Here is a 24,494-nt window from a genome sequence, read left to right as displayed (position 1 = left end):
CGGCCACTCCTGCATTCTTCCTTCAATAAATAAAGTCATTTAAAAACAGTATTTTCGGTCTACTGGTCTACTTAGTTTTCCAGTGTCTAGTATCAGAAGTAGTTTGAAGATCTGAAACACTGATGTGTGACAAATATGAAAAATCGAAACTGAAGTGGCAAATACATTTCATGGCCCTGTAGATACATTGTCTGTATGCTGGGCCTAGATAACTTCTACCCCTCAGAACTACCAGACACCAGGGCGGTTTCTTTCCACATGCTAATACTCTTTGTTCATCATATGGTCTGTATTGTTTGCTTCATTCACCAATGGACGGAACTAAATTCCTCGGATGTGTCTGCATTGACTCGATTCTGATTAAAACTATTTTACATGTTCCTAGGATTGAACGTCTCTGGTGTGATGTCAAGACCTGTGTTACCTCAAAGTACTACAACATGCTTCAGAGTCTGGAGAGGGATCAGCTTCTCTGTGTTTCCTCTGCAGGTTGGGAACTCCACGCACTCTTAACTTGTCAGAAAAACATCAGTTATGGATATTTAACTTTTCAGTTAACAGAAACCTGTACAGAAAATTAGATTCCTACCCTGAGCATGGTTATGAAAATGTTCTTCATTTTGATTTTGCATGTTGTGTTGCACACTTTACATATACATACAGCGCCCTCCATAATTATTGGCACCCCTTGTTAAGATGCTTTTAGGCTTCTAATATTTTTTTTTTTTTATAATATAGGACAACAATGCAAAAAAATAGAAAAATCCAACCTTTAATTAAAGTACATTTATTCAGTGGGAAAAAAATTTCTTTTACATGAAATCATCTGTGCCACAATTATTGGCACCCCTGATGTTAATACTTTGTACAACCCCCTTTTGCCAACAAGACAGCGCTTAATCTTCTACCACACTTTAAAACTAAATCTACCAGAGTCCTGGGTCCTCTCCTATGCACCCTCCTCTTCAGCTCGCCCCACAGGTTTTCAATTGGGTTGAAGTCTGGGGACTGAGATGGCCTTGGGAGGAGCTTGATTTTGTGTCTGGTGAACCATGTTTGTGTAGATTTGGCCACATGTTTAGGGTCATTATCTTGCTGAAAGACCCAGTGATGACCCATCTTCAGCTTTCAGGCAGAGGCCACCAGATTATGATTTAAAGTGTCCTGGTATTTCAAACATGACATAAAAATGAATCTTTACACTGTTTTACACATAAAACCACACAAATATGATGTTTTTATGGTTTGTGTTTCACTCAGGAGGAGATTTTATTTTAAACACACTGAGGAGCCGTAATCAATAAAAAACCCAGCGCAGAGCGGTTCAGGGAATGTGGTGTTGAACGTGTGAAGGTGCGTCAGTCTTTGATCATCAGAGACGCTGTAGAAGGACAGAGAGCCGGCCGGACAGTCCACATACACTCCTACTCTCTTACTGGACGGCCGACCAGAGAGTTTAGTGATGTTATTATTGTGACGGACAGAGTAACTTTTATTAGAGCAGTACAGACTCCAGGACTTTTCATTCAGTCCAAACAGACAGTCTGGACTGTCTCCTTTCCTCCTGATTGATTTATATGTTACTGCTATTTCAACATCTCCGCTCCACTCGGCCTCCCAGTAACAGCGTCCAGTCAGATTCTCTCTACACAGAACCTGACAACACCAATCAAATCTCTCTGGATGATCAGGATATGAGTGATCAACCCACTTATACTCCACCTTCCTGTTCCCGTCAGTCAGAGAGAGAAATCTGTTCACTGTGTTTGGATCCAGAGTGAAGTCACAGGAATCTGCACACAGGAAGAGACATTAGAGAGAGACAGAGAGAGAGAGAGAGAGAGAGAGACACATTAGAGAGAGAGAGAGTTTGTGTGCTCGCTCGCGCACCAGAGACAGTGTGAGTGTGTGTGTGTGTGTGTGTGTGTGTTCGCGCATGCGAGAGAGAGTGTGTGTCTGTTGCCGTGTGTGTGTGTGTGTGTGTGTGTGTGTGTGTGTGTGTGTGTGAGAGAGAGAGAGAGAGAGAGAGAGAGCGGGTGTTGTTTTGTGTAGTTTTGTAAGGACCTCTCAGCTGATTTGAATGGTTTATGGTGTTTGTCTGAATCTGGTTGAAATATAGAAATCCAGAAAAAGGTCGTTTAATATTCATATTTAATTGGCTGTGTTTATTGATATGTTTGAGGTTAATGTGGTCTGATGTGGTCAGCATGTTCTGTTTTCTCTCGTAGGCTGTGGCGTATTCAGCCGTGTCCATTCTGATAAGGGAAGTTTTCTTCTGGATCACAGAGGAAACTAAGAACTGAACATGAACCTGAAAGGAGAGAGAAAACGTGCCCTGATGCCCTGAAAGTGGTCATGTCTGAGTTTCATTACAGTGGGAAGGTTTTCAGTATGAATGATATTACTCTCTCATTTAGCTGGACACTGGGCAGCCACTTCATTCAGTCCACCTCCTAGTTTCTGCACTCAGGGTAACAAAGTATCAGAGGAACAGATGGACTGCAGTCTGTAACTGTAGAACTACAGAGAGAAACTATGTGGTCAGTGGAGCTGATAAAGTGGACAGTGAGTGTAGAAACAAGCAGGTGGACTTAATGAAGTGTCCAGTCAGTGTAGGGATGCAAATGATTAATCGACTTTAGATTAATTGTCGATCAAGAGGTTGCTCGAACAAAATGTATTAATCGCGATTAATCGCTAGAGGGTGCTACTGTAGTAACTTGAACAGAGCGTAAGAGCGAGAGGTTAACACGTGTGGTGAGAGACCAGGGTTGAAAACAAAATGAAGCGGGCGAAAAGAAGTGCGGTTTGGGACCATTTCAACATTGTTAATTTAGGCAAAGAAGTCAAATGATCTCTGTGTAATGCGGTATTGAAATACAACAGTTCCACTAGCTCACTCAGTTATCATTTGAAGACCGTGCATGCAGCTGTCCTGCATGGCACCAGTACACCTGGTCAACCTAAAATCACAGCTACACTGGGAAGGCGAGCATGTGATGAGAGAAGGGCGGAGGGCATTACAGAGAGGATATGCAGCATGATCGAGAGAGATTTGATGCCAATCAACACAGTTGACGGTGCAGGATTTCAGGATCTCATTGCGTTCCTAGAGCCAGGCTACAACATCCCTTCGAGGCCATCAATAACCTCCCGTCTCGAAGCTCGCTACGAAAAAAAGAAGAGTGAGCTAAAACAAAGCTAGCTACTGCTACTGCTGTAGCCCTGACAACAGATTGTTGGACGGCTCTAACAACAGAAAGTTACATTACCGTGACATGCCACTACACAGACGAGAACTGGAAGCTAAAATCTGCAGTGCTGATTACGACGAACATGTTGGATAGACACAACACTGACAATTTAGCTGACAAGCTCAATGATGTTGTGGAGACTTGGGGACTCTCCGGTCACATTACAGTGTGTGTTCACGACAACGCTAGAAACATTGTCCAAGCAAACAACCCCACACGAGTCAGCTGGAAATCAGTTGCATGTTTTACACACACGCTAAATCTTGCAGTCACGTTCAGTCTAATGAACATTCACCTCTGCGCTGCAGAAGGGACAGCCACAAAGTCGCAGAGTTCAAGGAAAGAGTGCGAGATTTGCTGGGCGACCGCATGAAGGTATGCATCCATTAATTATTAAAACTATCTATATTCAATAATAATAATAATAATAATAATAATATTAACAATAATAATAATGATTAAAAAAATAATGATGCAAACAATAGGCCCTAATGTAATTGTCATTCAGTTGTATCGTTTTCAATAATTGTAGGCCTATTGTTTCTATTTTCAACAGATTAAGTCTGATGACCTCGACTCATCCACCCCTATGGTCGCAACTATGCTTGACCCTCGCCGCAAACACCTGGGATTTCTACCTCCAGCTACCAGGAGGTCAGCTCATTCCAAACTGCTTGAACTGGCTACAGCTGAACACGACAGCGTCACAGCAACAGGTGCCGCCACAGCTGGAGACGACGGGAACACTGTCCAGACAGCAGCTCCTCAGCGACATGGGGCTACATCTGCTATGAGTTTACTCCTGGGTGAAACCTATTCCAATGCCTGCAAAGGTGGCGTGGAGAGCGAAGTGGACATGTACTTAAAGGACCCTCCTGCACTTCTTGAGTCGAACCCCACATGCTGGTGGAAAGTGAATGAAGGGAGGTTTCCGACGCTGGCAAAACTAGCAAAACAGTATTTGTGTACGCCAGGCACATCAGTCCCATCTGAGCGTGTATTTTCAGCAGCTGGCTTCACTGTAAATAGACTGCGCACACGCCTTACCCCTGACCATGTTAACATGTTCATTTTCTTGAACAAAAATATATAGGTCCAGTTGTGATATGAGCTGTATAGCCATTTGCCACATTTCAGACAGGAAAGGGTAACATGATTTGATCATTATTTTATTTGATTGTTCTGGTTTGAGGCCCTGTAATGTTCCATGTTGTGTCCAGGGACCCTGTGAACATTTCATTCTATTTTGCTGTAACCCTATACAAATTAAGGCAGAAAATTACTTTGCTGTAACCCTATACAAATTAAGGCAGTTGTGGGTGTTTCAGGTGAAAAACGCCGCTTATCAATTAATCGAAAGTCGATCGATAAGATCAATCAACTAATGATTAATGAATTAATCGATAATTTGCATCCCTAGGTCAGTGTAATGTGTGAGGACAGGCTGATGTGCTCATTTTAAATGGTTCTCTGTTGTTTTTGTGGTTCTAGAACTAAAGGTTTCTGTTGTGCTTTATTTCTGTGTTTCAGTGTTGATGCTGCTCTGGAAGACGAGTCTCTCTGGAGACCTGATGACCGATGACCCTGTTAGCCCAAAATGAAAACCCCCACAGTGGCAGGAAAACCCATCTGTGTTTATTTGCTATAAGGAGCTTTAATATGGAGATGCAGGGAATTTAAAGATGAACATTCACTGTGAATGAAAACAAGATTAACTGATGTTTTCATTTCTAGTCTTTTTCTGAAACTTTCACATTGATCCTCATGATCATATATTTACAGTGAGCAAATGAGAAAGACCAACTACAACGACAAGAACAGCGTCTGACGTAGCCAATCAGATCACGGTTGGAACCAGGTTCTGGATTTTAATTCCTGTTTCTGGAACATTGCTGAGACAGATGTGTTTCAGCCTTTACTGCTTTTTGAATGAAGCCCAATACAGTGTTTGGCTTAATCAGCACATCCTGGCATTGTACCACATATTCATTCTGTGTTTGTGTATAAAGTGCCAGTAAACCATCTTTGTCCTTCTAACACAGCGTAATGACCACATTCCTGTACTGTTAATTTTAAACGTGTCCAGAGTTTAAGTTGGTCTAGAAGAATCTGAACGATACTTTTAAATATGTCCAGCTTCTCTTTAGAGCAAAGGGAAAACTGTAAACACGTTCTAACTGGTTTGATACGGAATGTCCCCATAAGACTTAAAAACCTGCATGTGTGAGTGTGTTATCCTGTAGCAGATTGGTGGCATCCTGAGACGGTGACCTGAGATGAGCTTACAGCTAATGTCTGATTATGGAGAAGAACCTTAACGGCACACCGCTCTACTCAAGGTTAGAACAATATAAAAATAATATTTAATAATTAAACATTATTACTGTCTAGTATCATTTAAAATCCTATCAAATCAGAGCTCAATCTGACTGCACAGTGACGTCAGTGTTGTATTGTGTAAAAATGTGTTTAATTCATCAAAAGACAAAGTTGACCAGAGGTAACGTTCCAAGTTCCAAAAGCCAGTTTCAGCAACCGAGGATCAGAACGCCAAGGCCCACGCCTTCGGACACTGCCCGATCCACAACGCACCAAACCCCTACTACTGCCCCTCCCATTGGTGGTGGGTCGATGGGAGGGGGGACTCATGTAACTCCTTCGGGCTGGGCCCAGCCGGGCACCATGAGTAAATGCCCGGCCACCAGACGCTCGCTGGCGAGCCCCTCCCCCAGGCCTGGCTCCAGGGTGGGGCCCCGGTAACCCTGTTCCGGGCAGGGTACACAAGTCCAGTTTTTGTGTCTTCATAGGGGTTATTATGGATCACACTTTGTCTGACCTGTCACCTAGGACCAGTTTGCCATGGGAGACCCTACAAGGAGCTTTTGCTCCAGACAACATAGCTCCTAAGATCATTCAAGCACGCAAACCCCTCCACCACGATAAGGTGGTGATCCAAGGAGAACTTTGACCAGATATCGGGGGAGGTGGGGGACATTGACTCAGAATGGGCCATGTTCCGTTCCTCCATTGCTGAAGCGGCTGACTGTAGCTGTGGCCGTAAGGTAGTTGGTGCCTGTCGGGGCGGTAATCCTCGAACCCGGTGGTGGACACCCCAGGTGAGAGATGCCGTCAAGCTGAAGAAGGAGTCCTACCGGGCATGGTTGGCCTGTGGGACACCAGAGGCAGCTGGCAGGTATCGACAGGCCAAGTGATCTGCGGCTTCAGTTGTCGCCAAGGCAAAAACCCGTGTATGGGAGGAGTTTGGTGAGGCCTTGGAAAGTGACTTTAAGTCGGCTCCGAAAAGATTCTGGCAAACCGTCAGGCGACTCAGAAGGGGAAAGCAGTGTGCCACTAGCACTGTATATAGTGGAGATGGTGTGCTGCTGACTTCGACTGAAGACGTCATTGGGCGGTGGAAGGAATACTTTGAGGACCTTCTCAATCCCACCGACACGTTCTCCAGTGAGGAGGCTGAGTCTGGGGACATGGGAATAGGCTTGTCCATTACTGAGGCCGAAGTCGCTAAGGTAGTTAAGAAGCTCCTTGGTGGCAAGGCTCCAGGGGTGGATGATCCGCCCTGAGTTCCTCAAGGCTCTGGATGTTGTGGGGCTGTCTTGGCTGACACGCCTTTTCAACATTGCGTGGACATCGGGGGCGGTGCCACTGGATTGGCAGACTGGGGTGGTGGTGCCTCTTTTTAAAAAAGGGGACCGGAGGGTGTGTTCCAACTACAGGGGAATCACACTCCTCAGCCTCCCTGGCAAGGTCTATGCAGGGGTACTGGAGAAGAGAGTCCGGCTTATAGTCGAACCTTGGATCCAGGAGGAACAGTGCGGGTTCCGCCCTGGTCGTGGAACACTGGACCAACTCTTCACCCTCTCCAGGATTCTGGAGGGTTCATGGGAGTTTGCCCAACCAGTCTACATGTGCTTTGTGGATCTGGAGAAGGCATTCGACTGTGTTCCTCGGGGTAATCTGTGGGAGGTGCTTCGGGAGTACAGGGTACATGGCTCTTTGCTACGAGCCATTCAGGCCCTGTACAAACAAAGCTGGAGTTTGGTTCGCATAGCCGGCAGTAAGTCAGACTCGTTCCCAGTGAGAGTTGGACCCCGTCAGGGCTGCCCTTTGTCACCGATTCTATTCATAATTTTTATGGATAGAATTTCTAGGCACAGTCAAGGGATGGAGGGTGTCCGGTTTGGTGAGCTCAGGGTCACATCGCTGCTGTTTGCAGATGATGTGGTCCTATTGGGGACATCAGGCCGCGAACTTCAGCTTTCGCTGGATCGGTTTGCAGCCGAGTGTGAAGCGGCTGGGATGAGAATCAGTACCTCTAAATCCGAGACCATGGTTCTCAGGCGGAAAAGGGTGGAGAGCCCTCTCTGGGTCGGGGATAGGCTCTTGCCTCAAGTGGAGGAGTTCAAGTATCTCGGGGTCTTGTTCACGAGTGATGGTACGAGGGAGCGGGAGATTGACAGGCGGATTGGTGCTGGGTCAGCAGTGATGCGGGCTCTTTACCGGTCTGTTGTGGTAAAGAAAGAGCTGAGCCATAAGGCAAGGCTCTCGATTTACCGGTCGATCTATGTTCCCACCCTCACCTATGGTCATGAGCTTTGGGTAATGACCGAAAGAATAAGATCGCGAATACAAGCGGCCGAAATGAGTTTCCTCCGCAGGGTGTCTGGACTCTCCCTTAGAGATAGGGTGAGAAGTTCAGTCATCCGGGAGGGACTCGGAGTAGAGCCGCTGCTTCTTCACGTCGAGAGGAGCCAGCTGAGGTGGTTCGGGCATCTGGTTAGGATGCCTCCTGGACGCCTCCCTCGGGAGGTGTCACAGGCGAGTCCACCTGGGAGGAGACCCCGGGGAAGACCCAGGACACGCTGGCGCGACTATATCGCCCAGCTGGCCTGGGAGCGCCTCGGAATCCCCCTTGGAGAGCTGGTGGAAGTGGCTGGGGAAAGGGAGGTCTGGGCTTCATTGCTTAGGATGCTGCCCCCGCGACCCGAACCCCGGAGAAGCGGAAGATAATGGATGGATGGAAAAGACAAAGTTACTGTAACATCATCCAAGGAAAAGATCTTTGGTCCATGTTCACAGGTAACAGCACCACAGAGCCAACTAGCAGTTCAGCTAATAAGCTTATTACGGTCCCTCACCGTGTTTAAGGGTTTCTGTGTTTGTTCTGGTTTAGGAGGAATTGATGTGAGTAGATGTGACTGTCTAGTTTAAACCAGCCATTAGGGGTGTACTTTGTGTACTTCTGGTGCCGGTCCCAAGCCCGGATAAATGGTGAGGGTTGCGTCAGGAAGGGCATCCGGCATAAAACTTGTGCCAAAACTATCATGCGGACCACAAATATGATTGCCATACCGGATCAGTCGAGGACCGGGTTAACAACGACCGCCTCCGGTGCTGTTGACCAGCAGGGTGCCAGTGGAAATTGGGCTACTGTAGGTCGAAGACCATCAAAGAGGAGAGGAGGAAGGCGGGTTAGAAGGCAGTGAGAGAGAAGGAAAGGCAGGAGTGTGGAGGTTAGAGTAGGGACTCTGAACATAGGGACAATGACTGGTAAAGGCAGAGAGCTTGCAGACATGATGGAGAGAAGGAAGGTAGATATTCTGTGTGTCCAGGAGACCAGATGGAAAGGAAGCAAGGCCAGGAACATTCAGGAATAGGAGGTGGATTCAAACTGTTCTATCATGGTGTAGAGAGGAAGAAAAATGGAGTAGGGATAATCCTAAAGGAACAGCTTGTGAAAAGTGTTCTGGATGTAAAGAGAGTGTCAGACAGGATCATAAGCCTGAAGTTGGAGGTTGATGGTGTGATTTTGAATGTGGTCAGTTCATATGCACCACAGGTTGGTTGTCAGTTAGAGAAGAAAGAGGAATTTTGGAGTAAGATTAGATGGTGGAAGCTGAAGGAGGAGGATGGTTGCAGGCGGTTCAGGGAAAAATTGCAACAGGCTCTTGGGGGCAATGAGGAGCTACCTGAGGACTGGGAAAATACAGCTAAGGTGGTGAGAGAAACTGGCAAGAATGTGTTGAATGTTTTGTCTAATCAGAGGAAAGAAGACAAGGAAAGTTGGTGGTGGAATGTATGGTGCAGGACATGTATGAGGATAGTGAGACAGTGGTGAGGTGTGCAGTTGGAGTGACAAATGGTTTCAAGGTGAAGGTAGGGTTACATCAGGGATCAGCTTTGAGCCCCTTCTTGTTTGCAATGGTGATTGACAGGTTGACTGATGAGGTCAGGCAGGAGGCTCCATGGACCATGATGTTTGCAGATGACTGGTGGTTGGCGGCCGACGGCGCAGTGTGATTATTCACTGTTACATTACATTACATTACAATTTAGCAGACGCTTTTATCCAAAGCGACTTACAAATAGTGTGGTACATAGAACAAACATAGTCAGGCCTTATAGATAGATAGAGATAGAGATACTTGTTACTTTATCTTTATTTATTATTCACTGTTACTTTATCATTATTTATTATTCACTCTTACTTTATCATTATTTATTATTCACTGTTACTTTATTATGAGTGATTTACATTAAAATGTGAGTAGGACAAACTCACGACTTTATTAAGAGCAGTGTTTGTTTTGTGAGGGCTTAATGAGAGACTGCGACAGGTCTAACATGTTCATCAGTACCTAAGTACCTAAGAACTACCTAAGGTTGGTTAGTGTAGTGGTTAACACCTTTGCCTTCTACATTGTAGACTGGGGTTCAATCCCTGACCAGGGCAAGCACCCTACACTATACCAATAAGGGTCCTTGGGCAAGACTCCTAACACCACCTTGGCCTACCTGTGTAAAATGATCAAATTGTAAGTCGCTCTGGATAAGAGTGTCAGCAAAATGCAGTAAATGTAAGAACTACCTTTAAACCAGTTTTAGACTCTACCAAAGGATTAACACTGATTCTGAGGACGAACCTGGTGTTGACAGTAATGTAGAAATGTGTCAAGACTGGCTTGTGAAATTACGTGCAGTATTCCTTAAATACGCCCCAAAGCCATTATGATGACAGTTTGGTGGGGGGTGTGGAAAAGAGCCTCTTTCCCACAGAAGTCAATATCACAAAGATATATGTGTAAATGTCCCTCCAGCCCTCATCTGAGTAGGTTTTCATTACATTACATTTAGCAGACGCTTTTATCCAAAGCGACTTACAAATAATGAGGTACACAGAACAAACATAGTCAGGCCTTGAAAGAGGCCAAAGGGTAATAGCGGGGTAGAGAAGGGAAGGAGGGCAAGAAGGAGATGAGGTTGGTAGTGGTTAGATTGCAAGAGTCAATTAGAGTAAGTGCTCCCTGAAGAGCTCTGTCTTCAGGAGTTTCTTAAAAATAGCGAGGGACGCCCCTGCTCTGACAGCGGAAGGTAGCTTGTTCCACCATTGGGGAATCAAGTATGAGAACAGTCTCGATTGCTTTGTGTGAATGTTTGGCAAAGCTAAGCGACGTTCATTGGAAGATCGCAGCGGCCGGGCGGTGCTGTAAGCCTTTAGGAGCGAGTGCAGGTAGGAAGGAGCCTGCTCTGTTAACACCTTGTAGGCAATTGTAAGAGTTTTAAATTTGATACGAGCAGCAACCGGTAACCAGTGGAGCTCAATGAGCAGTGGGGTGACATGCGCCCGTTTTGGTTGGTTAAAGACCAGACGCGCTGCAGCGTTCTGAACCATCTTCAGTGGTTTTACAACACAGGCCGGGAGGCCAGTTAGTATGGCATTGCAGTAGTCGAGGCGTGAGATGACCACTGCTTGTACCAAGAGTTGGGTGGCTTGTTGTGTTAGAAACGGCCGTATCTGTCTGATGTTGTACAGCGCAAAGCGGCAGGACCGACACAGACCGCACAGAGATCGACGGGTCATCAGGCGGGAATGACAGATAGAGCTGGGTGTCGTCAGCATAGCAATGGTACGAGAAGCCATGTGAGCGGATAACCCGGCCTAGAGAGGTGGTGTAAATAGAAAAGAGAAGGGGTCCCAGTACCGATCCCTGGGGAACCCCAGAGGATAGCGAGTGGGCTGAGGAGAGCTCTCCATGCCACGACACCTTGAATGAGCGCCCAGTGAGGTACGATCTGAACCATAGTAGCGCATTGTCTGAGATACCCATGTTTGATAGAGTAGATAGGAGAAGTTCATGATTGACTGTGTCAAAAGTGGCTGAGAGGTCCAGCAGAATGAGTACTGAGGACTGTCCTGCAGCTCTGGCAGTTTTAGGTGCCTCAATCACAGATAAAAGCCGTTTCAGTGGAGTGCCCTTTTTTAAAACCTGATTGATTTGGGTCCAGGAGCTCATTCTGGGAGAGGAAACCAGAGACCTGACTGTAGACTGCTCTTTCTATAGTTTTGGAAAGAAAGGGTAGTAGTGAGACTGGCCTGTTGTTATCAACCTGGGCAGGGTTGTGAGAAGGCTTTTTAAGCAATGGTGTGACTTGGGCTTGTTTAAAGACAGTTGGAAACACACCAGTAGTTATGGAGGCATTGATGGTGTGTGTGATAGCTGGGATGATAGCAGGTGCAATGGTTTGTAGTAGTTTGGTAGGAATCGGATCAAGTGGACATGTAGTAGGACGGCTACATGTTACAAGAGTCAGTGCCTCGCTCTCAGTGAGAGGAGTAAACGAGGAGAAGATGGCACCTTTGGTCGAGGGATACAGAGGAGCAGAGCATGTAGTAGGACCGCTACACATTGCATCAGTGAACTGGCTGCTTATGGCCGCTACTTTTTCAGTGAAAAAAGAGGCAAGGGCTTCGGCTGTAAGGCAGGTAGCCGGAGGTGGAGGTGGAGGATTGAGCAACGTATTAAACGTTGCAAATAGTTTCCGGGAGTCAGTGAGAGAGTTGATTTTGCTGTGATAGAATTCAGCTTTTGCAGTAGTGAGGCAGGTTGAGAACGAAGCCAGGAGCAGTTGGTAGTTCTTTAGGTCTGCATGTATACGTTTTTCCCGCCAATTTCTTTCAGCAGCCCGGAGCCTGGAGCGCAGTTCCCTGACTGTATCATTTTTAAGCCATGGCTGTGGTTTATTTGAGCGCATGACTCTAGTAGTTAGGGGACAGAGGTCGTCCAGACATGAGCTTAGCGTAGAGCAGAGTGCATCAGTGGCATCATTTACATTGAGTGATGAAAATGAGCCTGGTGGAGGCATATTATCAGTGACCAGTGAGGAGTACTGGTTGGCCGAGAGGTCTCTAAGATTGCGAACGAGACCATAGTTGGAGCAGCTTTTGTTTTTTTCTCAATACAAACATTGAGTTGTATGAAATAGTGATCCGAGAGGTGCAGAGGGGTGACAGTTAGCGAGTCATTGTCACAGTTGCGAGTAAAAATTAAATCCAGATTTTTACCAGCTTTATGAGTCGGAGGGCTTGGAACCTGCTCCAGATCGAAAGAGTGCATGAGGGATATGAAGTCTGTGGAGCACGGACTGTCAAGGTTGATGTTCATATCACCTAGAATAAGCATGGGACAATCTTGATCTGGGATAGAAGAAAGCAGTATATCAAGTTCATTTGTAAGCTCACCCATTTGCCCAGGAGGACGATAGATGACAATAATGCCAAGTTTAGCTGGAGTATTAACCAGCGTGGCATGATACTCAAAAGAGGTGTACGTATTTGTTGGTAGCAGTGGTGTGTGTTTCAAGCCATTTGCAATCAATAGGCCAGTCCCGCCTCCTCTACCTGAGGGACGAGAGTTATGAGAGAAGGAATAATTGTTTGATAGTGCCGCCGGAGTAGCAGTGTTTTCTGGTTTAATCCAGGTTTCAGTCAGAGCCAGTAGTTGTAATGATAAAAGATTGGCATAAGAGGCGATAAAGTCAGCTTTGTTAACGGCTGACTGGCAGTTCCACAGCCCAACTGAGAATGAGGCAGCAGTGGGCGTGGTTTGCCGTAGTGGCCTTAAGTTAGAATGGTTCTGGCGCCTGTGTGTTATTTTGCGCCTTCTGTGCATACGGCAGATAACGGGGATGTGTTGGAAGCACATTTTGGGAGGCAGCAGGACTGGCAGTCTTGCCCGGTGGACTCGCGCAGGTAGACTAGCGGGTCTTTACCCGAGTTAGGTCTTCACACAACAACTGACACCCACGGCTGACGCCTCAGCGAATGGGCGTGGTAAATAGGAGTGCAAATTGCAAACAGCTGTTAGCGTGTTAGGAGATCAGCGTGACCAGACTGCCTTTATTTGCCGTGGGTGTGTACGTGAGGGGGTTTGCCACGCCCCCTCGACCGAAACTAGCCCTGAAACCGTCTGAAACAGCACTTAAGGTGGGTTTAGTGGGTGTGAGGTAGCAAGCTGGACTTTAGCAAGAGCAGTCTGGTGCAGCTTAAAACGTTCCTGTGTGCTCCGTGTGAAAGCCCGTTCTTATTGTTTTCAGCACTAACAGGAGAAAGATGGCATAAATATTGACTGACAGGATGATCTAAACCCCAACCTGCAGGCTGAGGAGCTCCCATTTGAACTATAATAATTCTAGATTTGTGATTTGCCCAAATGTATTTTGCTGTAACAGACCAGTAACGTTGAGTTAGCTGCTAAAAACAGGCAGTTAAGACCAGCTCATTAAAATATCTAGGCAGTGATTTTTATCATACAGTTCTTTTAGTTAGTCTCATTTCTGGTCACCGTCGTTTGTGGTCAGTCAGTGGTGTTGATATACCGTATATGGAGCCTGTGTAGTGGAGCACCTTCTGTTTGTGTTTTTCTATGTGGCCTACGTCCGTAATTAGGATGGAGCAGGCATATATACAAACACCTTGGGGTCCTGGTGGCAGGTTTTGGTTCATTGCTGCTAGGCTAAGTTAGTGGGTATCTTGGTGCCAGCATTCTGTGTTGTTGGAACTGCAGGTTCAGTCTCGACTATGTTAATCCAAGTAGCCTGGAGAATCAGCAAAGTCAGCACCAACTGCGGCGTCCAGTTTACAGTGCTGGCCTTAGTACCCCAGACTGACTACAGCGTACACCCTGGGCCAGCTGCTGTTCCCTTAGCACTTTAATTATTCTGTTTTTTATGAGTTTTAATTGAGATGCTGCTCTAACTTTTAAAGAAAGTATTTTACTGTCTAAGCTGCCCTCTAGCCTGTGGCCATACTGTGTGTTGTATTTAGTGTGTTGTGAGCCACTGGCTAGAGTGGGTGCATTGTTTTAGTTATTTTAACTACTATTATCTTTGCTTTAGTTATAGTCCAGTCTGCGTGGGGTTAAGTCTAGTCCAGGGAGTTTGGGAGGAATGTTAGGGGATGGACTGCAGTGTTCACTTGAATGGTAGAAGTTTGCAGTGCAGTGAGCTTGGAGTGATTGCTGGATTGGTGTTTTTTTCCCTTTTTCTTTTTTGTTGAATCGATTCACGCGTCATTGAGAAAATGATCTTCCGTCATCGTCCCCCTTTAAGTACAGTTAATCCCATAAATATTTGGACAGTGACAAGTTTTGGTATTTTAGCTGTTTACCGAAACATATTCAAGATACAGTTGTATAATCAACATAAGCCTAAAGTGCAAACTCTCAGCTTTAATTTGAGAGTATTCACATCCTAATTGGAGGAAGGGTTTAGGAATTACAGCTCTTTAATATGTAGCTGTATCTTTTTCAAGGGTCTAAAAGTAATTGGACAATTATCTCAAAAGCTATTTTGTGGGCTGCATGGGCTGTTATTTCATTAATCCATCATCAAGTAGGCAAGTAAAAGGCCTGGAGTTGATTCCAGGTGTGGCATTTGCATTTGGAGTCATTGCCTGCAAAGGATTCTCATCAAAGTATTAAAAATGAACATTTTATTTATGGTAAAGTTAATTTGTCCAATTACTTTTGAGCCCCTGAAATGAGGAGGCTTTGTAGAAAAATGGCTGCAATTCCTAAACGTTTCATAGGATATTTTTGTGCAACCCCTTGAATTAAACCTAAAAGTCTAAACTTCAATTGCATCTCAGTTGTTTCATTTCAAATCCAATGTGGTGGCATGCAGAGCCCATATCATGCAGGGTGACCAGACGTCCTCTTTTTCCCGGACATGTCCTACTTTTGAGACCTAAATAAAATGTCCGGGGGGAATTTCAAAATCGTCCGGGATTTTGTTCAACTGCCTCAAACATAATACATGTAGAATGCAATGTGATAAGAATTGCCACTCCGTTCCATTCCACTCCATTCCAGGTTTCTCTGTATCACAAATTAGTCACGCCCTTCTCCTCAAATCTATCTACTTTGCATTGTGTGTGTGTGTGTGAAGAAGAAAGCGTGGGCGTGCTAGTCCACCCCCGAGGGTTTACAAGCGAAAGCACGTGTGTCCGCCGGTTCTACGGCAATGCCGAAACGAAAGTGTACGTTTACGGAGGAGTTAAAGAAAAAATTCCTGTTCTTTCGCCAGGGTCATGATCCGTATGAGGGAGAGTGCTTGACGTGTAAGGCAAGCACTTATGTGTCTGTGGCAAATAAAGGTGCCAATGACCTGCAGGTGCACGTCAATTCAACAAAGCACGCGAAAGCAGCCAGGGGCGAGAGCTCTTCAGCTAAAGTCACAGATTTCTTTGTGACAAAGTCAGACAGTGTAGCCGTCACTGCAGCAGAAGGCAGCTTTGCTTTTCATACAGTTAAGCACCACGAAAGCTACAGGTCAGGACTGCACATCTGGCTTGTTAAGGAAGGCTTTCACAGACTCCCCAACAGCTCAAAAATTCTCATGCGCCCGAACGAAGACTGAAGCCATTGTAAATTCCGTGATAGCCCCGCATTCTGTTGACGTTGCTTTAGAAGCACTTCAAGGTATTCCCTACTGTGGCATCTCCACTGATGGCAGCAACCATGGAGCAGTAAAACTGTTCCCTATGCTGATCCAATGTTACGATTGGAAGAATGGTGGTGTGCAAAGCAAATTAATTGAAATCAAAAGCACCCCAAATGAATCAGCTGACACCATTGCTCAGTACATAAAAGACACACTGCAAAAGAAGGGAATCTTTTCTAAATGCATTGCATTTACTGGGGATAATTGCAATACAATGTTTGGAGGAATCCGGCGTAATGAGGAAGGAAATAATGTTTTTGCAAATTTAAAGAAGTCCCTGTAGAACACCGCTCTTATTGGTGTTGGCTGTCCAGCTCATATCCTGAACAATTGTGTTGTTCAGGATATGAGCTGGACTAGACCTTGACATTGAGCAAATAATTTTCAAAATCTATCACCACTTTAATATCTACACTGTCTGCACAGAGAATTTGAAGGAGTATTGTGAGTTTGCTGATGTTAATTACAGGGCGCTCCTCTCTCACAGCAAGACACGATGGCTGTAATTATTCCCAGGGATTGAGCGATTACTGCAAATGTATCCAGCTTTGAAAGCATTCTTTTTGTCCCAGGACAGGCCACCAGTGCAGATCAAGATGTTTTTTGAGGATGAGTTCAGTGAGATTTACCTGTGGCAAATGCATTCACTGATGTCAGTGTTTCAGTCCAATATTCAACAGATGGAGAGGGAGGGTAACACTGTTGTGGAGGTGAAGAGGATTCTGAACAAGGTCCAGAGCTTGCTTCATGAGCACAAGATGAACAACTTCATGCCTCTCAAAGTCAAGAGTATGCTGGCTCAAAAGCAGAAGGATGGATATGGGCAAAGGTGTGACCATTTCGGTGCTCAGGTTCAGGGCCTGTACAACTCATGTCTCGACTACCTTCAGAAATGGATGGCACCCATGGAGGAGTTTTATGTGGATGGATCTGAGTGAAATTCCAGACTGGAATGATGTAGAGGCCTGCATCAAGAACCTGGCTGAAAAGGGAGTCAAAGTTGATGATGCAAAGTGCTTTGATCAGGTCAACAATCTCAAGAAATTCATTGAGAAAAATGGTGCAGAATTCAGTGATCTACAAGCACATCAGAGGTGGACCAAATTTTTTGAAAGATCAAAAAGTGTTGATTTTCATTCAGAGCTGCTCAAAATGGTACAGTTGGGGTTTTTTTTTGCCATACCTGCCCACAATGCAAATGTGGAGCACATCTTTTCACTGATGCAAACGCAGTGGACGAAGGAGAGGAATCGCATATCTGTGGATTAACTGAAATGGATTTTGTGCACCCAGTACAATTTCAGGAACATGACCTGCAAAGATTTTCATACCTACTAAATGGTAATCGTAAACTGTTGAAAGAGATGCAGTCTTCTGACAAATACACCCCGCAAGAGAAGGACTGAAGAGGAGCCTTTTTTTTCCAGGGCTGAAGAGGAGCCTTTTTTAAAAAATTATTATTCTCTTTTTTACGTAGTCTATCACTATTACACTCAAAAAATGTCAGTGTATGTTTTTGTTGGTGTACATATGTTTTATATTTTTACACAGACACCATGTCATTTGTGTCATATCATACCCCAAAAAAGGTGTCCTCCTTTTCAGAAACCCAAATATTTCTGGGTCTAACAGTATAAACCAGGGGGTGATGTAGTCTGGTGCACCATAAGGGGGCAAACATATATAAGTGTAACTGTGTATTTCTGATTGGGCCAAAGTCAAAATATGAGCAATAAACACCAGTAGCGGGTAGCATAAATGCTAATACCCTTGGCGACAATTCAGATTCAGATTCCTTTATTCGTCCCAGGGGGAAATTGCAGTTGTTACAGTTGCAGCCATTTATGTAAAAATAAACACTTTACTAATAATTTAAGACAATATAGAGAATTTACAGTATGTACACCAGATTTAAGTACTTAAGAATATAGTAAGGTGGCGGTGATTGTGATAGTAATATGAAACATTAGGTATAAAGCAGTTACAATTATTTAACTTATTTAAATTAAGTTAGTGTCCCTCTGAGTTATTGCACACACAATTGTTATTATTGCACATATGAACATTCGTGCAATTTTCAACATTCAACATTTCGAGTTTTGTGAATCACACACTGATGGAGGAGTTATAGAGTTTGATGGCCACAGGTAAGAATGACTTCCTGTGGCGCTCTGTGGTGCATTTTGGTAGAGTGAGTCTTGAGCTGAATGAGCTCTTGTGTCTCATCACCGTGTCGTAGAGTGGTTGGGAGCCATTGTTCATAATGGCCTGCAGTTTAGACAGTGTCCTCCTATCCGACACTGCCTTCAGCGAGTCCAGCTCCACTCCCACAACATCGCCGGCCTTGCGGATCAATTTGTTGAGTCTGTTGGCATCTGCCACCCTCAGCCTGCTTTCCCAGCATGCAACAGCATAGAGGATAGCACTCGCCACCACAGACTCATAGAAGATCCTGAGCATAGTCCGGCAGATGTTAAAGGACCTCAGGCGCCTCAGAAAATAGAGACGAATTTGGCCCGTCCTGTAGAGGGCGTCAGTGTTCTTAGACCAGTCCAGTTTATTGTCAGTATACACACCCAGATACCAGATTTGTAATCATCCACAGTGTCCACACTGACCCCCCTGATGGACACAGGGGTCACCGATGCCTTGTCCCTCCTCAGGTCCACCACCAGTTCCTTTGTCTTTGTCACATTGAGCTGCAGGTGGTTCCGCTCGCATCATGCAACAAAGTCCTTCACCGTCGCCCTGTACTCATCCTCTTCACCCTTGCTGATACATCCAACTATTGCAGAGTCATCAGAAAACTTCTGAAGGTGGCAAGTCTCTGTGCAGTAGCTGAAGTCCGTGGTGTAGAGGGTGAAGAGGAAGGGAGAGAGGACTGTACCTTGTGGGACTCCAGTGTTGCTGACCACTCTGTCCGACACACAGTGCTGCAGGCGTACGTACTGTGGTCTGCCAGTCAGGTAGTCAACAATCCAGGCCACAAGGGGGGCATCTACCTGCATCACTGTGAACTTATCACCCAGAAGAGCGGGCCAGACGGTGTTAAATGCGCTGGAGAAGTCATAAAACATGACCCTAACAGAGCTGGCTGGCTTATCCAGGTGAGCATAAACTCTGTTGAGCAGGTACATGATGGCGTCTTCAACTCCCAGGCGGGGCTGATAGGCAAACTGGAGGGGATCTAGAAAAGGCTGGACTATGGGTCGGACCTGATCCAAGACGAGCCTCTTCATGGTCTTCATGACATGAGACGTCAGTGCCACTGGCCTGTAGTCCTTGGCGTCACTGGGTCGTGGCATCTTTGGGACAGGAACAATGCAGGATGTCTTCCACATCATGGGGACCCTCTGGAGACTCAGGCTCAAGTTGAAGACATGTTGAAGTACTCCACAAAGTTGGGTGGCACAGGCTTTAAGCACCCTGGTTGGAACCCCATCAGGGCCTGCAGCCTTCTTTGTGTGGAGTCTTCTCACCTGGTCAGCAGTGAGACACATTGTAGAGGTGGTGGGTGGGGGAGGGATGGAGGTGTGAGATGGGCTGTCACAAGAGGGGGGGTAGGCTATCAGGAGGGGGATGGGGGATGAGTGGTATGGTCAGCACTGGCAGCAGAGGAGTCAGGCTGGGGGGGGCACAGCCTGCCGTGTCAAATCTGTTAAAGAACAGATTTAGCTTGTTGGCCGGTCCACGCTGCACTCTACTCCTCTGTTGTTGCTAGACCTGAAGCTGGTGATGGTCCTCATTCCATTCCAGACCCTCCCTCATGTTGTTCTGCTGGAGTTTCCACTCCAGCTTCCTCCTATATTTGTCCTTCGCCTCCTTGATAGCTGTCCTCAGTTCCCTCTGGATCGTTCTCACCTCCACCCTGTTTCCAGCTCTGAAGGCCCTCTTCTTCTTGTTGAGGAGAGCCTTAATGTCCTTCGTTACCCACGGCTTGTTGTTTGGGTAACATTTAACAATCCTGGTTGGGACAGTGGAGTCCACACAGAAGTTAATGTAGTCCGTGATACACTCTGTGAGCCCGTCGATGTCCTCTCCGTGCGGCTCACAGAGTGCAGACCAATCAGTAGCCTCAAAGCAATCCTGCAGTGCCTCGTAAGTCTCCCCAGACCATCTACTCACGGTCCGCTTGGTCACAGGCTGACTCTTTACCAGCGGCACATAACAGGAACTGAGGTGTTCTTTCCTCTCTGGTGGGACAGTCCACATACTGAGTGAAGTGTGGTAGTGCCTTGGCCATAGCGACATGGTTAAAGTCACCTGATATGGCGATAAAGGCACTCGGGTGTTGTGTTTGGGGACGTGCTGTTGTTGAATAAATGACGTCACTTGCCGACGTCGGGTTGGCAGAGGGGGGAATGTAGACAGTCACAATGATGGCACGTTGCCCATGATGATGGAGGGGAGACGCGGCTTATATCCCCTCTTCTCCATAAGCCTCCGACGTCTCTCCCTCGCTTTCCCCATGCGCTGGTTAATTCCCTCTCTGCATCCCCTGTGCATCCGTCTCCAAAGCTCTTCGGGGATGTTCGTTGTCCTGGTCGCCATGCCGACCGGCTGCAGCGCGATCAGCTGGTCCCGGGTGTAAACAAAGCGGCCATGCTGCATCGCCGCGGCAGACACGGGGAGTGAGTGAAAGTAGCACTTTCAAGGCGAAAAAACAGACCAAAACCCTCTCTACTCGCATGTTTCGAGAGGGCACAGCTTCCCTAAATTGCCTCATCAAAATAAATAAACTATTAAAAAGGTAAAGAAAAGTTACGAGCAAAAATGAAAGAACATGAACGGGAGCTACTGTAACAGGCAGCATGCACGTTCACGCATGCGCACTGATAATGCCAGCTAGTTTACTTTTTGGACTTTTTGGACAAAATTATTAATCTACAAATAGTAGTTGGCTCAATAATATATGGCTGTAGTTTATATTGTGGAGCAGTCTGTAATAGTGCAAACATGAAGCTGAAGTTGGGTTCTTCTTCACCAGCTTCTCCTTCAAATTTTCCATTCCACCTTAAACGACACCACAGTTACATTCTGACGCCTGTGTAAATGTGCATCATTTAAGGTGGATTGGAACATCTGGACAAGAAGCCACCATCAGCTAATTGTTCTCGTGATCTTTGTGTTTCTCTAGTGTAAATGATGATCTGTTGTTTGTCTCCGTGTTTAGGTATAAAGGGAATAAACACATTGCTGCTGTTGAGTCCAGTGCAGCTCTTAATCCAGCTCCCCAGAGCTCCTGATCCAGCTAATGAAGGGCTCCATAATCAGCTAATGAGCTGGATCAGAGCTGTTCTCTTCAGGAATACCTGAAACTGTACAGAGCTTTCCAGATTGGGAATATGTGTGATGTCACACCAGGTGATGTGGTTGTAGCTTAAGGAGACTTTAAAAATGTTCTGATCTCAACAGAACGGTTTACCAGCCCTTAAAGCACATCCATCAACATTACTTTAGAAATGACTGCAGCTTCTTATTTACATTTAAATAAAAACCCTGTTGGAGTTTTGGAAGAATAATGTCCCAGCTGCCTCTTATCCTGCCTAACGTTACCTTTATAAAAACATGTTAAAGTGTGGAAGACTGAAATTATTCATTTGACTTGCTGACTAAGCAGGTCAATAACCAACAACATGTTCATGCAGTTTGATGATGCGGCAGAGATTCACCCCGATCAGTGATGCCCTGCAGCACATCACAACATCCAGACTAAACAGAGGAACTGGAGACAGAATTCCTCAGTTTTCAGAAAGGTGTCTGTATCCAAATGGCTAAATAGTGTTATGGCAGTGAACAGTGGCATGTTTTCCATATTCATCAGACACTATTCACACAGTTAAATTAGGACTGTATGACTGGAGTTAGAATCTATATGATGTTAAACGGCATGGAGGGTCTTCACTGGCAGGGGGTCCAGTAAAAACACAATTTAAGCTGTTAGACAGTCAGAATACAGTCTGACTCAGCGCAGCAATGTGGTCCTGGTCTCAGTTGGGTGATGAAAACAGACAAGCTGCTAAATGCTGTGACTACATATACAAACACAGTTGGGACTGAAAGACTGTCAGAACTGATTGTCCTGTTTTTACAGCCGTAAAGTGTTTTACTCTGTTTTACTTTAAAATGTTTAGAAACTAAAGAAACAGTTAACTGAAAAATCACATTCATCCAGTTTCCTCCTCACAAGCCTCACGAGCCAAAACCTGTTTGGTGTCTGAAGTTTGCTTCTTTAGCTTTAGCACTGGAGCTACAAGGCTAATTTAACTTTAGCTACATTAGCTTTGTAGCTCTAATACTAAAACTAAAAGCAAAGTTCAGACACCAAACCTGTCTCGGCTCCTAAGCTGTGTAGATGTTATTCTGCTGTATAAAGGAGTGTTCAGCCTCTTAAACTCCCTCATGCTCACGTTTCATTACGTCTGTGAAGCACTGGGACTGAAAACTTCTCCTCTAGTCTCAACAATAAACTCCACATTATCAGTCCGCACGTTTAAGAGCACCATGTCATCACAGCTGACCAATCAGTAGCAAGGATGTCTTCTCTCTAGTCACTCGTCCAGCCAGGAGGAACGGTGGGCTTTGGATGTTTTCACCTGGAGATGAACACACTTTACACACAGACCACCAGACTGAACACGATAAACTTTTATTCTGGCTTCTTTCTCTTTCTGTTTGCTTTAATGGAGTCTAGAATTGATGCTGCAAAGCAGGATGGGTCTTTAGGAGGACTGGTCAATGATGACCAAACAAAGAAATGAATATGCGCAGATGATTCACCACACCTGTGTTTGTGGTTCAGGACAGTCAACCAGGTGACTCAGGTTTGTAAAATAAAGGTTTTTATCCTCAAATTACTGTCATAGGCGTTTTTGAGCTGTCCTGAACCAGAAGTCCTGAACGTCATCTTCAGTGTTACAAATGAAGTGATATGCTTATATGATATGATTAAGTTAAATGGAAATGTTTAGCCACACAACAGTTTCTAGAATTTATAAAGTATTTTAAGATTTTCTTTACAGCTGTAGCTTCATAAAATTAGCACTAACTCTTACAGGAGCTACAGAAATGGAGCATAAAGGTCTTGGATTAAACATCTGAATGTTGTGTTGTTTTAGAAACATATATATACAGTTAGGCTGATACATTAACTCACTGATCTGCGTATTCCAGCACATTATGGAAGTTAATGTATATTGAGCAGATGATCATACTTAGGATTGGTTATTTTAGCTCCTGAGTTAATGCTGTGCAGGCCATGGAGTCTCCTGGTAGCCTTTGTAATGCTTGTGCTAACAGATTAAACATTTAAGTAGTAGAAGAGAAACTTCAGAAGCTAAAGGAGCACATAAACCTTCAAAAATAAACTGGCTTTACAAAATAATCCCTGTAGACATTCACGCACCAGCCACTTCAGTAAGCCCACTTACTTACATTACATTTACATTTAGCAGACGCTTTTATCCAAAGCGACTTACAAATAATGAGGTACATAGAACAAACATAGTCAGGCCTTAAAGGAGGCCAAAGGGTAATAGCGGGGTAGAGAAGGGAAGGAGGGCAAGAAGGAGATGAGGTTGGTAGTGGTTAGATTGCAAGAGGCGATTAGAGTAAGTGCTCCCTAAAGAGCTATGTCTTCAGGAGTTTCTTAAAAATAGCGAGGGACGCCCCTGCTCTGACAGTGGAAGTTAGCTTGTTCCACCATTGGGGAATCAAGTATGAGAACAGTCTCGACTGCTTTGTGTGAATGTTTGGCAAAGCTAAGCGACGTTCATTGGAGGATCGCAGCGGCCGGGCGGTGCTGTAAGCCTTTAGGAGTGAGTGCAGGTAGGAAGGAGCCTGCTCTGTTAACACCTTGTAGGCAATCTTGTTTCTACACTGTCCGTTTTATCAGCTCCACTGACCGTATAGTTTCACTCTGTAGTTCTACAGTTACAGACTGTAGTCCATCTGCTTCTCTGATACTTTGTTACCCTGTTCCTCAGTGGTCAGGTCCCCCATGGACAGAGCAGGTACTACTGTTTAAGGTACTACTGTTTAAGCCTATTTAGTCTGTTTAAAGTCTGTTTAAGATCTGTTTAAAGTCTGTTTAAAGCCTGTTTAAAATCTGTTTAAAGCCTATTTAAAGCCTGTTTAAGTCTTTAGTGTGTTTAAAGTCTGTTTAAAGCCTGTTTGGTGTGTTTAAAGTCCGTTTAAAGTCTGTTTAAAGCCTGTTTAAAATCTGTTTAAAGCCTATTTAAAGCCTGTTTAAGTCTTTAGTGTGTTTAAAGTCTGTTTATAAGCCTGTTTTATAGTCTTTCAGTTTGTGATTTCCATTAGGCTGAGCAGAATTTGGAAAAAGGGAACAGAGCTGATCCTTTGATCTAAGGGATCATGAGTGTCTTTATAAAGAAAGGTAATTAATTGAAAATGAATCTGATTAAGAATATCTTAACATCAGAG

At 45.2% G+C, this 24,494-nt stretch overlaps 1 protein-coding gene and 1 long non-coding RNA gene across 2 annotated transcripts in view; one reads left to right on the top strand and one right to left on the bottom strand.

Annotated features, from left to right (window-relative positions):
• LOC108443648 overlaps window positions 1-24,494 on the top strand; it is a 381,331-nt gene that overhangs the window by 225,971 nt on the left and 130,866 nt on the right. The gene's annotated exons all lie outside the window — the stretch shown is intronic.
• The window catches only part of LOC119264776, a 44,153-nt gene continuing 20,462 nt past the window's right edge, over window positions 804-24,494 (bottom strand). The window contains exon 4 of the long non-coding RNA XR_005131215.1: window positions 804-1,793. This is a non-coding gene — a long non-coding RNA (uncharacterized LOC119264776). The remainder of the gene's footprint in view (window positions 1,794-24,494) is intronic.

The sequence above is a fragment of the Pygocentrus nattereri genome, chromosome 12, assembly GCF_015220715.1.
Source record: "Pygocentrus nattereri isolate fPygNat1 chromosome 12, fPygNat1.pri, whole genome shotgun sequence".
Taxonomy (NCBI): Eukaryota; Metazoa; Chordata; class Actinopteri; order Characiformes; family Serrasalmidae; genus Pygocentrus; species Pygocentrus nattereri.
This window is presented reverse-complemented; position numbering and strand designations above follow the sequence as displayed.